Below are 17,194 nucleotides of genomic sequence, written 5' to 3' on the forward strand. Positions count from 1 at the left end.
TCTCCCCAAAGAAATGCCAGATATCTTGATTTAATGTGAAAAGCCCAGCATTTTAATCATTGATAACTAATTCAACTGTTAATGGAAACAAATGAGCCCAAACTGAAACACACACACGCACACGCTCTCTGCACTTGAGATCCCCCTCTCTTCCCGTGTTCATCTTGCTGCTGCTGGAGTCCTGCACTTTGCCTTGATGTCTTGAGGCAGAGGGACAAAAGTTAATCTCTGAAAGAGGCAATTCTGGGGGAGTTTCTGAGGAAAATGGCCCTTCCGTGGGACAGAAACACAGGTGTCATTGTAGCAAGATGATTTTTCTACACATATCCCCCCCCCCCACCTGAGTTTTCTCTTTTGCTGCCCCCCAGTTAAGCAGGGAGTGAGATCTTGCTTCCTTTTCTCAGGAAGTTTTATGGAAGAGAACAAAGGATGTAAACAATGACCTTTTCTAGCTTTTGTTTTCAAAGTTCCATTCCATTGAGGACATATTCTAAGGCTGAAGTCTAGAGAATTTGAGAGCAAGAATGGCCCTGAGGGAACCATAAAGAGTGAGATTCTTCCAGACTAAAAAAAAATAATTCTCAGACAGTAGAAAGGGGCAGAGGTTTGTGGTTTCTGCGAGCAGTGGACAACATCCTTCTCCTCACCATCCCTCACTGGCAGTGCTTCAAGGAGGTGGCTGGATCCCAGAGGGAACAGTGGCTGAGGAGACCAAGAGTAAACACTGAGTTCCCCAGAGGCACATCACAATCCCACGACCTGAGGGAACCATCTGAATGGAAAAAACACAAATCACAAAGTGACTCAATCTCTACTGTGATTGGTGAATAAAGGGGCTTCACTTTTGCTGGGTGCTACTTAAGTCCTCAGAACTTATCTAGGGCCAGGTGGGAGAGGAAACCAAAAAATGACCATGGTTGAATAACTGCATACTGTAATGGGGACTTAGAACTGAAATCAGTTAATTTCTTTTTTTTTTTTTAATGCTTATTTATTTTTGAGAGAAAGGGGCAGAGAGAGAGGGGGACAGAGGCTCCGAAGCTGGCTCTGCACTGACAGCAGAGACCCTGATGTGGGGCTCGAACTCACAAATCATGAGATCATGAACTGAGCCAAAGTTGGACATTTAACAGACTGAGCCACCCAGGCACCCCCTGAAATTAGTTAATTTCTAAAACACAAAGGAATAGGCATGAAGAAATAGGAATATTCACCTCAGTGTATGGACAGAGGTTCTCATTTACAACCCCTTGCTACTTCCCAAATAAATGTGTAATGTACAAATAACATTATTTGTACCTATCTGGAGGCAACAGCTAAGATTTACTAGTCAGACATTTCTCCTCATTCAATATATAAGGCACACTTAGTCAGGGTTGGACTTTCTCATAGACTAAAATATAAAAACATAGAAACTCTTGGATTACTTGGCATAAGAAATGTATGTGCTTTTGCCTTACCACTAGGTAACTCACTTAGATTACTATTTGCTAACCTCCTGACCTCCTGATGTATGTCCCCCCAAACAAGTGAGGAGTGTTGGCTATACTTAGTACGTGTCTGTAGTTTAGCACTTAAAATTAATCTTCATACCAAACGAACTTATGATATAATAATAATGATAATAATAAATATGACATGTAATAATAATAATAAAATTATTATGTTATGATAGTATGTCTAATAATTTGTTATTAAATAATTATTATTAAATCTTATTTTACAAATGAGGAAACTAAAGCACAAGAGGTTAAATAACTCATAGTCAAGATGACACAGCTAAAAGTTCTAGAACTAAGACTCAAACCTGAACGCTTTGACTGGTTTCCAGAGCAGAACTTCAAAACTGCCCCTCCCCATCTGCTGTCAGGCTATTCCTGCTTCCTGAATGCTCTGGATTTGACCAGGTTAGTCTCCCCATTCTATGCTCTCAGGCTCCATATATGTTTCCTTCGTGATGTTTATCAGAGTTCACAAGGGTTTGATTATTTTCTGTCCCCTGTAAATTGTGGACATACAAAGGCAGGGATACTGGGAAGGTTTGCCTTACAGAGGCCAAGACACGTAGCTGTCTCTCCACACCCTTCTTCCTCTTGTCCACAATGATAGAATTATCACTCCCAGGCACATGACTCCCAGCTCTCTACATCACCCAGCCTCCCTTGTATTTGTGTGTGGCCACATGATTAAGTTTCTGCAAATAGATGTGGGCACAAATGATGGATGTCACTTTAAGTTTTCCTTTCCATTCTTGCCAGCTGGAATCAATTGTGATCCAGTGTCCACCATAGGAGGATGGATGGCAAAGCCTCCAGAGAATGGCAGAAGTGGGGGAAGAAACCTGGGTCTCCAAATGACCAAGTGGAGTAAAGCTACCCACCAGCCTGAATCTTACCTCAAACTATTACATGAGAAAGAAATTCACTTCAATCTTCTTCAAACCACTGAATTATTTTGGTTCTGTTATGGCAGCCTAGCCTCACTCTAAATCTCCACTGTATTTCTGGAAATTTGCAAAGTGTTTGGCACAGAGCAGAGGCTCAACATGTATTGGTAGGGTAACCCACTGAATTCGTTGAGTAACCAACATGAATAATTGTCTGTGCACCAAAACTCCTTGAAAGTTGGGACTGTGTCTTCCACTTGTTTTCGTCCACATCAAGCATAGCATTGAGCATATAGTAGGTGACCAAACAATGAATAGATAAATGAGGAAGAGAGAAATATTGGGTATGCATGTGTTCACATTTGTATGTCTTTTCACATTTTGCCAGTAACAGAAATACTTTTCAAATAGTTATAATTTTTTTTTCAAATAGTTATAATATAATATATTCTTACATGAAAAGCAATTCAGGGGTCCTGGGGTAGCTTAGCTGGTTAAGTATCTGACTCTTGGTATCGGCTCAGGTCATGATCTCACAGTTGTGAGAACAAGCTCTGCACTGGGCTCCGTGCTGATCATGGAGCCTTCTTGGTATTTTCTCTCTCTCTCTTTCTCTCTCTCTCTCTCTCAATCAATATTTTTTTTTAAAAAAAGAAAAGCAATTCAACCAGAAGTTCATGTAAGAAGTTCATTCATGTAGATTAATTTTCAAACCAAAATAATTGGGAAGAGGTGAGGCACGGTATTAATGTTTAATGTACTTGCAGTTACGGGACCTGGATTCTAGTTATATTTCTATGTCTGTGATCTTAGGCAAATCACCCAGCTACCCAGGCGTGTTTGCACATCTACATATTCATGAAATGAATAAAAAAGCGTGTTCATCTGGATATATTCATGAAATGAATAAAAATGTTTCTTCTTGAAGATTCCTTCTAGTTCTAAAAAGTCTACAATTCTATATACTACACTTTTCATTTTCTGGCAATACCTTGCCTCACATTCTTTAGATTCCAATTCCAGTATAGTAGGTTTCAGAATACTATATATACTAATATACTCTAGTAGTTTCAGGATACTGCCTGTGCAAAGGCAGGCACTGCAGCTTAGAGAAGTTCAGTAACTTGCCCCAGGATGCACAGCTAATAAGGTGCTGAGTATTAATGACTATTCTGTGGTTCATACGAATGATTATTTTCATTTTTTCATTACTATGTAATGAAGTCTTACTCTGGGCCAGGCACTGCGCTTAGTGTACTTAACATTCATGGTAACCCTGTAAGGAAGCATTGTTATCCTATTTAACAGGTAAGCAAACTAAAGCTCATAAAGTTTAAATGTTTTCTTAATCTCCCATAGCTAGTAAATGCTAGGTGTAGGTACCAAATCCAAGTCAAATTGTTTATCCATTCATTCATCAATCCATTCATTTAGCAGCTGTGTATTGAGCACCTACCATGTGTTAATACAAGTCACTGTTTGACGTCGTAGAATCACAGCAGTGAACAAGACAGATATGAATATGCTCTCATGAAGCTCAAATCCTAGCTTCTTACCTGGAGGTGGGGTAGGCAATAAACTGGTAAAGACAAAAATAAAGAAATTTCAGATAGTAGTAAGTTTTATGAAGAAAATAAGGTAAATTAATACGACAGGGACATGAATAGAAATGAGTTTTTATAGGAGAATCTAGAGTTCTATTTTAAGAACATTAACTTCAAGATGCCTCTTTGGTATCTAAGAGAAGACTCTCCTATTGCCACCACTGGTAATAATAATTGGTGTAATTTATTGAGTGTCTACCATGTGCTTGGAATTGGTATATGTTCCTTAAATATATCAACTCATTTAATCTTCAAAAGGATACAGTGAGGCATTATCCCTATTTCATAGATGAGAAAACACGTCCTTAAATTCCCAAAGCTCTGAAGAAAATAAAGACCAAATAAGGATTCCAAGTCAGGCACTCTGACTGTATGGGGCCCAGGCTTACTTCTATTCAACACTGGCAAGAGAACTGTTAGAGGAGTGAGAAGTCCATAAACAAAGCCAGGACAGGCAAGGTTGTGAGTGTACATACAGCATTAAGACCACTGGACAGGATCTAATGGAAGAGAGACAGACAGAAAGGCAAGGAAAGCTTGGCTGGAGGCCTAGGGCACACCAGGATTTCAAGGTCAGGTGGACAGCCTGGGAGATGGCAGGGAGGGGGGTGGAACCAGGAGAAAGTGGAATTGACAGTAACCAAGAGAAGAGACAAATGCTTCAAACAAGGAAGGTGGTACTTATGTGTAGTTTATTGTTGAAAAGTCAAGTAAGATAAAGACAGAGAGGTGACAACATGGAGGACAGTGACCTCCATGATATGAGTGACCTCGGTGTGAGGGGACAGAAGCCTAACTGTGGTTCTGGAAAGAATGTGAAGTGAGGAAGTGGGGCACATGTATAAATATATGTAAATAACTCTTTAGAGAGTCTTGCTGTGAAGGAGATTATCAAAATGAAATGACATGGTAAAAAGAGGATGTGTGGTCAAGGGAGGGACATACGTGCATGTATACATGCCTCCAGGCTCACATACATATTAAAGATGGAGGACACTACAGCATATTTGGTTTCTCTGATTCCAAGGCCCATACTCTCAAGCTCCATGCCACACTATCCCTCTAATTACATTAAATGAGAAGTGACTAAATAGGTTTATTAGTGGACTGAAATGGACTCCACATGCAATTGATTAAAAACAGCACAGTTATAAAGCTATGTCAATGATGCAAAAGCAGTCCTCAGTGCTGGAATCACGCTGTCAATTTCTTCATGCCTCCATTTCACTTACCCATCACATAGGCAAATAGGAATTCAGGGGGTGGCAGGGGCCTCCAGTGCATTTTAATAAGTTTGCCCCTAGGATATATGTTTTTGAATCAAAATTTCAGCTTCAGCCTTCCCTTAGCTGTGTGACATCTGTGCTTGGGTAGTTTTGAAAGCCAAGAAGTTGCCTCATCTTTTGGGAAATGGATTCTGTATGTGCACAGTCAAACCTTGGTCAAAATAGGAGTAAAATCTGTGTTTATATACACATTGACATTAGACTATTCATTCAGTCATTTTCCAGCAAACATTTATGGAATGTCCACTGTCTGATGAGTACTGTGTTAGACACTGATTATATAAAATGGAGAAGACACAGCCCCTCCCCCTCGCAAGAGTGGAGATAAGAAGAAACCTTTTACAACTGGATGTCATAGAGCAAACCAAATGCAATGTCGATGACAGCACAAAGTTCGATGGTACTCTTGTGAGTGGAAGCTATTTGTGTGTCTGAGATGTGTGTCAGGGGGTGGGTAGATGTGGGTGTAAACATACCTGTTGGGAAGGAGAGGTTTAGATTAGGCTCTGATGGTGATTATGGTACACCTGGCACAGGGTACAGTGTAAGCAAAGGTCACTTGGGCACATCAGTGGGGTTCATTATATGAGCTGCCAAGAGTGTCTACAACACTGGAAAGGCACACGGTTGGTGAGGAGGTCTGAGTGGTGAAGAATGGTTGTGGGTAAATCAGTAGGATCTGAGGCTAGAAATGTAGGTTGGCCAGATCATCCATTCATTCATTCATTCATTCATTCATTTTTCCACTTATTTGACAATGACTTTTGAGGACCTACTAGGTACTGGGAACCTGTATATGTTGTTAAGGATGCAGTGGTGACCAAAAATGGACACAATCCCCGCCCACATGGAGCTTTTCGTCCAGTGTGTGAAGAATAATTGGTTGCTGTGCTAAGTTAGGAATTTATCAATTTTTGTGAACTGTAAATAAGATCTTTTCAGAATTGGTGATCAGATCTGTGTTTTGGAAACTCATATCTGGAGATCATGTGGAGGGCAGACTTGAGAAGGGACATTACTTATGAGTCTGGTGGAACGGTCTCAGAGAGGGATGCTGAGGAGGGAAATTAGGGCATGCTGGCACTCAGCCATTTGTGACCATTTTATTCATTTAAGAAATACTTTTCGAGAGGCAGCATCGCATAGCTCTTAACACGGTCTTTGGAGCTCCATCTGGGTTCTGCCATTGATTATCTGGGCGAACTTGAACAGTTATTTCATCTCTGTGCTCAGGGCTTTTAATCTCTAAAACTGACATAACAATATCAGTGCCTACCTCTGCTGGCTTGAATAGTGTCCCCCAAATTCACATCTCCCTGACACCTCACAATGTAACATTATTTGGAAATAGCGTCTTTGCCGATGCAATTGGTTACATTAAGGTCATATTGAAGTCAGGTGAGTCGTAACTCAATGGCTGGTGGTGTTCTTATAGGACAACAAACACACAGGGAGCACCATGTCATGATGGGGGCAAGACTGAGTGAAGCAGCTAGAAGCCACAGATGCTGGGCATAGCCCACCACCACCAGAAGCCGGAGGAGGCAAGGAAGGCTTCTCTCCTACAGATTGCAGAGGGAGTATGGCTCTGCCAGTTCCATGTGGACTTAAGAACTGTGAGAGAATACATTTCTGTTGCTTTAAGCCTCCAGTTAATTTGCCATAATTTGTTATAGCAACCACAGGAAAGTAATGCATAAGTTGTGGTGAAGATTAAATCTGTTAATACGTGTAAAATGCTTAGAACAGTGGCTGCTATGTAGTATTTGTTCAATAAAACATCAACCATTATTATGTGCCTGGCATTATTCTGTGGCAGTCCCCTGGGTGGGCTTATTTGATTGGGAAAAGGTCCCATTGAACATATTGCTGGAAATTATATGTGAGTAGGTGCTTGGGTGGGTAAAAGTGATGTTTGACAATGCCCTTATCAAAAAGGCCTTTCTGGAGATATGGTCGATTTTGTTGAGCATCATATCCTTCTAAAAGTAGAATGCACACCCTCTGTCATTCACCCAATACACTTCTGTATCCTCTTGGGCACAAAGGCTCCTCTTTTATCTTACATTCACCTAGGAAAGCAACAGAATTCGTTTTCTGGGGCTGCCATAACAAAATAGCACAGACTGGGTGGCTTAAGCAGAAATTTGTTTTCTTACAATTCTGGAGGCTAGAAGTCCAAGATCAAGGTGTTGGCTCTTTTGGTTTCTCCGGAGGCCTAGGCTTGAAGACAGCCACCTATTCACTGTGTCCTCACATGATGTTTTGTGCATGTGTGTCCATGGTGTCTCTTTTATGGGTCCAAAATTCCTCTCATAAGGATACCAGTGAGATTGGATTAGGGCCTACCCTAAAATGGCCTCACTTTAACTTAATCACTCCTCTAAAGGCTCCTATCATTAAATACAGTCACAGTCTGAGGTACTGCGGGTTAGGAGTTCAACATATGAAATTTGAGGAGACACAATTCAGTTTCTAACAGTAGCCTAGGACAGGTCAAGTTCTAAGGTTCAGTCATTAGTGAGAAGCCATTTGCTCATCTTATGAAGCTCCTATGGCCCAGGAAGACCCAGGTCAAGGATTTCATGTCTTCTGTCTGGATTGACAGGAAGTGGAGTGTGAGACAGAGAGGGGACCTGGTGTGGTTTCTGGTGGGGATGTTGGGGGGGGGGGGGCACCAGGACACTATGTAAGAGATGGGACCCTTGCTGTAATTGCCTGTTTCTATGTGTGCGTGTCGTCTAGACTGTTATTTTCTGGAGGGCAGGGACCATTTCTATCTTGTTCATCTTTGAATTTCCCAATGGCTGGCACATAGTTGGCATATTTGTGGAATGAATGATTCACTTCTGTAGACTTTTCCCTATGTGAAAGCTACTTTCCATGTAATGAAAGCAAATTCTTTCTGCATCTAGAAACCTTCAACATCCTACAATCTTGATCTTAAAGAGGTCTTGTCTTATTTTTTCTCTTTGGAAATGTTTGATGCTCACAGATGTAGGTACCATTTAAGAAAGGTTAACCATGCTCCAGACACCATGTTAAAGGCTTCACAAATATCTCAGTTAGTCCCATGGAAACCCTGTAAGGTGGGTGCTACTTTATTCATTTAATAGATGAAACATCCACCACTCAGAGAGGTGAGCTCCTGGCCCAAGTCACACAGCTGGCAAGTGACTGCTGGATCAGCATGAAAACTGAGGTCCTTATGACCACCAGGCTTTTCTGCCTCACAAACAGCATTCATGTCTCAGATTTGCCAATTCTTTTAGTTCTTCAAAATGGATTCCCAGGGATAGCCAGGCCTCCTGACTATTGAGGTCAAGTGTCCACTTAAAAATTGAAGATTTGATTCATAAAAGTATTAAGAGAAGATAATACACTGTTAAGCCAAATAATAGCAACACTGTTTCATAAAAACCTTTGCTTAGAACCCATGATTCTAGGGCAGAAACTTCCAAGTTGCACCAAGCTTCATCTTCCCTTTCTTTCAGCATTTGGTCTGTGGGGGTCAGACAGGGTGTTTATTTAAGTCCACACACTGAAATGAAAATTCACAAAAGGAGACTCGTTTGTATTTCTTTTGTCAACCAGACTTGAACTACGAGATTTTTCTTCTTTTCTTTTCTTTTGCTTTGCTGCTGCTGAAATTTTTTTTTCTTAACCAATTTGACTTATTGTCTTAATATTGTGTAGACACAGCCCTGGTAATACCCCAGGATGAGTTTGGTATTCTTCAAGATCTAAACACAATGGGGGTGACTTAAGGACAGAGTTTCAGCTTTGCTTCTGACTCTCCTTGGTTTTGTGGGTTTAACTTAATGTTATTTGAAAGTTTTTTTGTGTGTGTGGTTGAATATATACTATAACTTGTTCTTTTGTGACAACAAGATTTATACTGGCGGTGTCTCTCATACCACTGGAAACTGGAAGGAAATCTACAATGTGAACCTCGGAGAGTTTTAAAAAGACAGCAGCCATTATTCGGTGGTGATGGGTTCAAGCTGCCCTTGAGCCTAGTTACAGGCTTGTGCTGTATTCTGGCTCACCAGTGAGGTCAGTGTGCAAATGGTCTGTCAGATATTTAATACATCATATATGCATTTCGACCAATTCCTTTCCTTCTTCTTAATTAAGATTTCTTCAGTGAGTAAGACTTCAGGGGAAAAAAAAAAGGATCTGATGGAACTGTATTAAATGCCAATTTACTTCCCAAGTTTCTGAGTTTTTTTTCACTTAAATTAACTTGGCCTGAAAGACGAAGGGATTTGAACAAAATATAGAAGCTAGTGTTCCATTTTGTATATCATTTTGGCTCCAAGGAGCTGCTCCTGGTAAAAATGAGCCTGTGAGATGTAGCTGTTTTATGCAAGGGCTAACAATACTAGTCTTTTATAAATCATAAATCCTCTTAACCTCAAACAATTTGGAGCCACCAACTGTAATCTATAAGGTTTCAACTCACAGGGATTTCATTTCTTCTTGGTGCCTTTCAGGCCATTAGGCAAATATTTATATGAAGTTCTCAGCTATTAGGGGATTTAAAATCATTTTGTGTGGAATAGAAATTTCTGGTCTATACTTCCTCAATTGAATTTTTTGATATGAGTTTTATGCTTTTCCTTTTGTATTTTCCTGTAGTTTTGACAGTCATTTGATTTAATTTCTTTTTGATGTAATTTGTAATAGACAAACCTTTGATAGATTTTTTTTTTTTGGATGAAGAGAATGGTGAGGTAGACAAATTATTATTGCATAATTCTTCCTTTTAGCAGCTTTCCCTGTACCTTGTGTTTCTGGCTTTGAAAATAAATAGGAATCAATGATAATTATTACTTGACACTCTGTAGCAATTAAGATGCTTTAGCATAAGCAGTGGTGAACAACTCTGGAAAACTTGAGCTGAAACGGAATTTATTGAGTACTTACAAAATCAAAGAGGGGGCCAGAGGATTGAACCCTGATGAGTACAGAAATCTGAGCAAAACTGTGAGGTTGGGAGCAGGAACTATTGAACAAACCAATCAAGTTGCCACTATGGAATGAGACAACCAGTGAGCACCAACTGTTTATTTCCTTCCTCCATCCCTCCTGTGTTGTCACTCTGAGAAGATTCACTCCAGTCCTGGGAGACTAAGTTTGATTAGTATGGCTCCATCACATGCTTCATTCTTGTCCTAGAGAAAGGCAGGGCCTGTTTTTTGGGATACCCCAAACCTCCAACAATCCATTTAATGGAATCTCTCTGAAAGGAAATAGGGCACTGTTAGGAAAGAGAACTGAATGCTGAGCAGCCAAAAACAACATCCACTTATTGCTTAACATCACACTTAGAGAAATAAGCAAAAAAAAAAAAAAAAATCCCCACTCTTCTCAAATCTAACGCAGGAATTCCAAGAAATTCAATAAGTCTCTTTGCAAATTAATTTTACCTCAGTGAGAAGAATCTGATCATCTTAGATTCGATTCAGTGAAACAACTGTGAAATCCCTTTGGCTTCAAAGTGGAGAGGATCCCGGGAACAATACCCTTGATTCAATTCCACACTGTAAGCTGGGCAATTTAGAAGAATGGCCTGGGTTTTCTTCCAAGCCCTAATGAAAGTTAATGATCAAGAACTGGGCTACATGCTTTTTTATGGTGGCTTATTATGAACTATTTAACTTTTACAGCTTTATTAAATGTTTTATGGAAAGGTTTATTTCATGTTTTATTACAGCTTTGTAGGATGGCCATGTTTGGCCAAGAAGCCTGACAGATGAGCACAAATGTTTTGCAAATATCACTGGTAAGCAGTTTCTGGGTAAAATCATGTTTCATTTTGACATTTTGTGGGGGCTAGGTGGGAGTGTTCTCTTTAATGAAGCCCAGTAGAGCTGGGTGATATGACGGGAAGGGAGTAGAAAGTAGAAGGAGCATGCCCCACATTCTGATCTTTTAGATGGAAAAAATTAATTAATGAAAATAAAATGTTATAGAAACCCACTTTGGCTAAAAGTGAACATTTGAGTTAAGAACCCCTCCCCCTACTCAAAATACATTTAGTTGATATTAAATGTGCTTTAAAAAACTAAAAATAATATTTTACAGTGCATTTGTTTCACTGTTACAATAAACTTATGAGGTAGGTAAAAATAATAACTACCATTACCGCTTGTTTAAAGCCTTTTTCTAAGCACTTGACATGCAATATCTCATTTAATCCTTATAAGAAGACACTAGATGAGCACTAATATTAACCCTATTTTATAAATGGGAAACTAAGGCTTTTAGATGTTTCCCAAGGATCTCACTCCCAGTCCAACTTATTTCCCACTCTGTCACAGAGACCTAACTCTGTGGTTTGATGTATGGGTCGTTCAAGTTATCAATTAATCTTTGAGACACCTTTTTCTTATTTTTCTACAAACAATGTAGAAACTATTGTGGACATGTATTCTAAGGTTATAGCCACACTGGCTAGCTAGATCTCAAGTTTGACTTGTGAATACTCTTTACACCCTCACCTGACTAAAGGTCACTATTTTTTTTAGAAAAAAGCTCACATCTTGAGATTCTTGATTCCCACTTGCCACCTTTGCCGGGAAATATGGGCAGAAAGTTGAACTTTTCCCTGCAAAGCAAGAATCTAGCTATTTGGAAATCAAAGCCTCATGCAAAGCCTCATGCAAAGAATTCCTAAATACTTGCCTAATTTTTATGAAGAATCCAAATTTTGTTTTTCCTTACCAATTTTGTTAGTGTTGCAATGAGAAATTCAGCTGAAATGCCATTTTTTTGTAAAAGCACCCCACATCTACCCCCAGAGAACTTGGCTTTGTGTAACATCTCATGTATGTAGAGTATAACACAGCATTTAACCCGTCATTAATTGACTATGATGGGTACTTTACATATATTTATATGTAAAGTATCTATATACTATACATATCACTTAATTCTCACTACAACACTTAAGTGGTGAGTATTATCATCTCCTTTTACACATGATAAAACTGAAGCTCAGAGAGTTTACAAGGTAGACGTGGGTTTCAAACTGAGGTCTCTGTCTCCAGGACTCCGTTGTCTTTCCTCTACTGTATGTGGACTTTTTCTTGGAGGTGAAAGAAGATTTCAAGGATGTCCAGATTAAGCTCATTGGGGTAATTTTCTAAAGCATTGTGACATTTAAGTCAGGGAAATAATTGTAGATAGGTGCCCTCAATTGGGACTGTTTTCTGGCCTTTGGCTTTATGGATAGGGAAGTCTCCCAACTTACCTTCTGATTATACTGCCCTCTTCTCCCTACTTTGCAATTCTTCCCTCTTCTCTTGCCCAAGCAGTAATTTCAGTCACTAGGGTGAAGTCCAAAGAACTTGCCAGACACATTTAGGGCCTCAAAGTTGACATGATTCTTGAACATTGTGAAACCTGGCATTTGTGTGTGAGTACCTGTGTATGTGTAGGTTTAGTTACAGGGGTGGGGGGTAGGATATGAACAGGAGATGTTATCCAAAGAGATATGTGTATGTCTTCTGTGTCCATAACGATCTTCCTATTGGGGAAGGGGAGTATAATCAAAAGGTGTGTGTGTGTGTGTGTGTCTGTGCAAATAAAGTTTGTGTGTACAAGAGGTGATTATGCAGTCATGTGTATATTCGCTTATGGTTTGTGTGTATAATCATAGAAGTGAACATGTAAATTGGGAGAGTACATGGGCTCAGGTAGAAGAGAAGAAAGGTTTAAAATTCAATTGAGGGAAATGTATGAATTCACACAATTCAAAATGCATTCCCTAAAATACGAACCATTTAAATTTACCCTAGACTAATGGTATAGGACTTCATTCAAGTAGAAATGAACCCCACACACATCAGCATAACCAGGGGTATAACAGATCCATTTTGGATACTTCCCTGAAGAATCAGTACAAAAGGGACTGCATCATAGGGCATTACTGCCACTTTCCCGTGAGCTAATTATTTGCATTTATCTTTCCTGATTTCGCCAGAGTGGGCTAACTCTCTAGTAACTGTTGAGCCTTTCAAATATATCAAGATATTGGTTTACAAGGGGAGTGGATAGAACAATCAATCAGGAATTAGGTCTGTCACTGACTAACTTTGAATAACCTGGAAAAGTCATCTAGTCTCATTGTACCTCAGATTTCTCATCGCCTAAACAGGCATTAGAGTATTTGTCCAATCTACTCTGCAGGGCTGTTTTATGTAGCCAACAAAATTATATGAAAGCTTCTGAATATCATATATATTGTAAAGCAAATAAATTGTTATTGATTTTGTTGCTGTCTCAGAACCAAGTTATTAAATGTACTTGTTGTTTGGGTTTCTCTGTTAACTGATTAAATGAAACGAACACCTGATATAAACACAGGAGTCGACTTAAATTTGAGCGCTTTTGGCACAGTGATTTTTAGGTATGTCATTTTATCTCTTGAACCTTAAAAGTGTCACACTTGTAAAGTAAACTTACGATACTCGAACTCACAGGATTGCTTTAAGGATTACATGAGAGACAAGAGCACACTGTAAGCTTCAAAATATACACATGAAGAGGGTATTAGTGTTTCCCTTGTGCTCTACTAGCAAAGTTCACTTTGTTTTAGTTCATGTGACAAAGGGAAAGTTGAAGAGCTTTCCCAATAAATACGAATTTTATTTACCTCCCTGTCTCCGAGTACATAATTAACAGCTGGCTGGTGTGTTACTGTGAATTAGGATTAAGAGGCTCTATAACTAACTGCTCAAGCTTCTTGAAAGTTAGTTAACCATGTAACACGAAACAATTGGCTAGTCAATTGATTAATATTTAACTAATGACTGGGTTGTTTTACCAACCTAGGTATTTTTGGTTTTGTATCTTCAAGCTTAATATCTAGACACTAATTGATTTGTTCATCAAACATTTATGGAGTTCTTACCTGGTTCAAAGTAGAAGATAGATATCCAGAAGTTAAAAAATACTTGGTCCTTGTTTCCAAATAGCTCCCAGTCTACTTAGGAGACAGAAAAGTAAAGAAATTAAAAAATGATTCTGCAAAGGTGCATTGGGTACATTAATAGATGCATAGATGTAGGTGCTGTGGGGGAAGAGAGGATGGGAGTCTAACTCTGACATTTGTCCCAGGTGTTAGAGGTTATGATGGACCTGAGTCTGGAAGGATCCGTGAAAGTTTACCATGCAGAGAGGAGGGAGAAAGATTTGAGATAGAGGAAATGATGCAAGTAAAACAGACGTGGAAGAGTGAGAATGAATCATATATAGTGGAAATGAAAGTAGTTGATAATGACCCATTAAGATGCCTATGAAAATGTAGTTAGAGCTTCTCTCCTAAGAGTGGGGGAAGTACGGGCCAATTTATTAAGGACTTAGAATCAAAATGAGAAACTTAAATTCTCTCTGCATTTAATGACACACCAAAGACTATAGGCAGGCAGGTAAATGACATATTTTCATTTTAGAAAGAAATAAAATCAAACTTTTGTTGAACATTCACTATATGCTCTGTGTGAAGCTGCGACAGACTAAAGATAAAATATCTTGAGGATTGCAATTTTCTGGAACTTATAATAGAGTACATGCAGGGGGCTGTGGATTTTTCAGCCCTTTTTTAGTGTAGAGGATAAGGATACCAGGGTGGAGGACTTCACCTCTCAGTCCATTAGAGCAACAGCAGAAGATGGCCTGGTGGATTGGGCAAGAACTTGTTCACATCAGTTTGTGCCCCTCTTCCACCCTGCCCCAATGTAATAGGGGGACTTTTCCAAACCTTTGTGAGTGGGGAAAGTGCAAGTCACATACCCTATTATTAGCAAACATCAATTATATAGGTCTCTCCTACTTTCAGGAGAAGCAAAGAGAAACCTCTGAGGAGTATGAAAATACACTCTGTAAAAGAGGATTCCTCTAGGCCTATGAAAATTTATGGCAGAAAAAAGGAACACATTTCTTTGTGTTGGATTAGAAAATGAAGATCATTATCTTTAAAAACTATTTTTTAATGGGAACCAGAATTTTTTTAATAATAAGATTCAAATAGATACGTGCTTTTTAAAGATAAGAGCAGAGAACAATGAGAAGAGAACATTCTGGAATGAAAATACAGAAAGATGAAATGTGAAGACAATATGTTGAGCAAAACGAGAACTAGGTGACATAAGGAAGACACAGCAACCAATTTAGTTACCTGACCTCCTTACTCCTCTTTCTGAGCCTGTGCTTCTACTCCCACTGGGGAAAGGGCACATGGTTTGCCTTGCTCACAGTTGATTGGATGAGGAATGGGCACATGATCCAAACTTGGCCAGTCAATTCTTTCCTTCTAGAAAGTCAGAATAGAGACCCAGGAGTGCTATGCAGGCTTGGATTGTGCTGAAGAAAAAAGGTAGAACTACTTTGGGGGCCATTTCCTTTTCTGTCCTTGGAGAAATAGAGATCTGAACTGCAGAGAGGAATGAAGTAAGAAGATGAACAAAGAAAAGCAGAGACAAGAGACCACAGAGTCTGGAGAGAGATAGACACAGAGAGAAAGTAGCTATCTTGGTCCCTGACAACTTTCCAGTTCCTCATTCCAGTCTCCCATGAGGCCTCACAAGACTTCCTGACTTTGGGTTCTATGAATTACACTTGTATTATTTTAAAAACATTCCACTTTTGGCTTACCCTAATTTGAATGGGATACTATTATTTGCAACCAAATGGTCCTTGACCAAAAAAGCAGGATTACAAGAATACGAAAAAAAACAAAACAAAACGAAAAACCCAGTACTAGTGTAGACTTCTGTTTTGAAAGTCAGCAGGAGAACAGCTTCTACTGCAGAATTTCTGATTTCCCACAAAAATACATATAAATTAAAGGATTTAGAAACGAGTCACAAGAACATTGAAAATTTAGACTTGTAGTCAACCTAATTCCGGAATCAAGAGGGTTGATTTTTAATATTTATTTGGCTTAACCTCTCAATGGCATTTGTCCCTGTGGGCTATCCCCTCTCTCCGGAAGCATTTTCCTTCCTTGGCTTTCATGACTATATTCTCCTGATAGTTTCCATGTCTCTTTAGCTACATACTTAACCATTTTATGATTTCCTTTAGGGTTATTCCTGAGCATTTTTCTCTCTCACTCTACTCAGGGTGGTCATGTTTATGGTTTCTCTTATTACCCATATGCCAATGATTTTGAAATCTAATGCTCAGTCCATAGCCCCAAAGTATGCAAACATCTTCCTACTAGAAATTTCCACTGGGATGTTATGACAGTATTTCATAGGTAACCCAAATCATTCTCTTTCTAGCCATATCTGCCCTTCCTTCAATAAATACCACCTTCTCCATCTTCCCAGTCATTCAAACTAGAAACTTGTGAACTATCTTGAAATATTTCATTTCCCTTATCCTTAATATTCAGTCACTCACTAGGTCCTATTGTGAAGATGATAGAAAAAAAACCAGACAAACAACTAAGACACCCCCTCCCCCATTGACCTTTGATTTGGTGCCAGTAACCTTTAAACTTCATCTCCCTTCCATGTTCTTCACCTCTAGCTCAATCCTAATAGGGTCACACACTTCCTGGTAAAATGGAAAGCCTGTGTGTGTGTGTGTGTGTGTGTGTGTGTGTGTAGAGGAGGCATATGCTGAAATAAAGAACTCTAATAACAGTGGATAATGGAAATTGAGTTCTAAATAAATACTATGAGATCACACTATCAGAGAACAAGGTGATGAGTGTAGAGAAAGGAGGGCATTAAATGAAATTGTGGTAGAACCTGAGGATTGAAGTGGAATGAAGTACACCCACCTAACCTTACCTGTCCTTACCACACCACCACCACCACAAGCACCAGCAACCCACAGCTGTACCGCTGTAAAGGAGATTTTTCCATCATATGACAGAATATAAGTCCAATGCAATCCAC

The 17,194-nt window shown here is 39.3% G+C and overlaps 1 long non-coding RNA gene across 1 annotated transcript; it reads right to left on the reverse strand.

Annotated features, from left to right (window-relative positions):
- Positions 1-10,173: 10,173 nt before the first annotated feature.
- On the reverse strand, positions 10,174-14,273 carry LOC132695459 (uncharacterized). The gene is made up of 2 exons (XR_009617826.3): positions 14,197-14,273; positions 10,174-10,521 (listed from the first exon to the last, which is right to left on the reverse strand). It is a non-coding gene; the product is annotated as an uncharacterized LOC132695459 (long non-coding RNA).
- Positions 14,274-17,194: the final 2,921 nt, after the last annotated feature.

This window comes from Panthera onca, chromosome B4, assembly GCF_046562875.1.
Source record: "Panthera onca isolate mPanOnc1 chromosome B4, mPanOnc1 haplotype 2, whole genome shotgun sequence".
NCBI classification, from domain to species: domain Eukaryota; kingdom Metazoa; phylum Chordata; class Mammalia; order Carnivora; family Felidae; genus Panthera; species Panthera onca.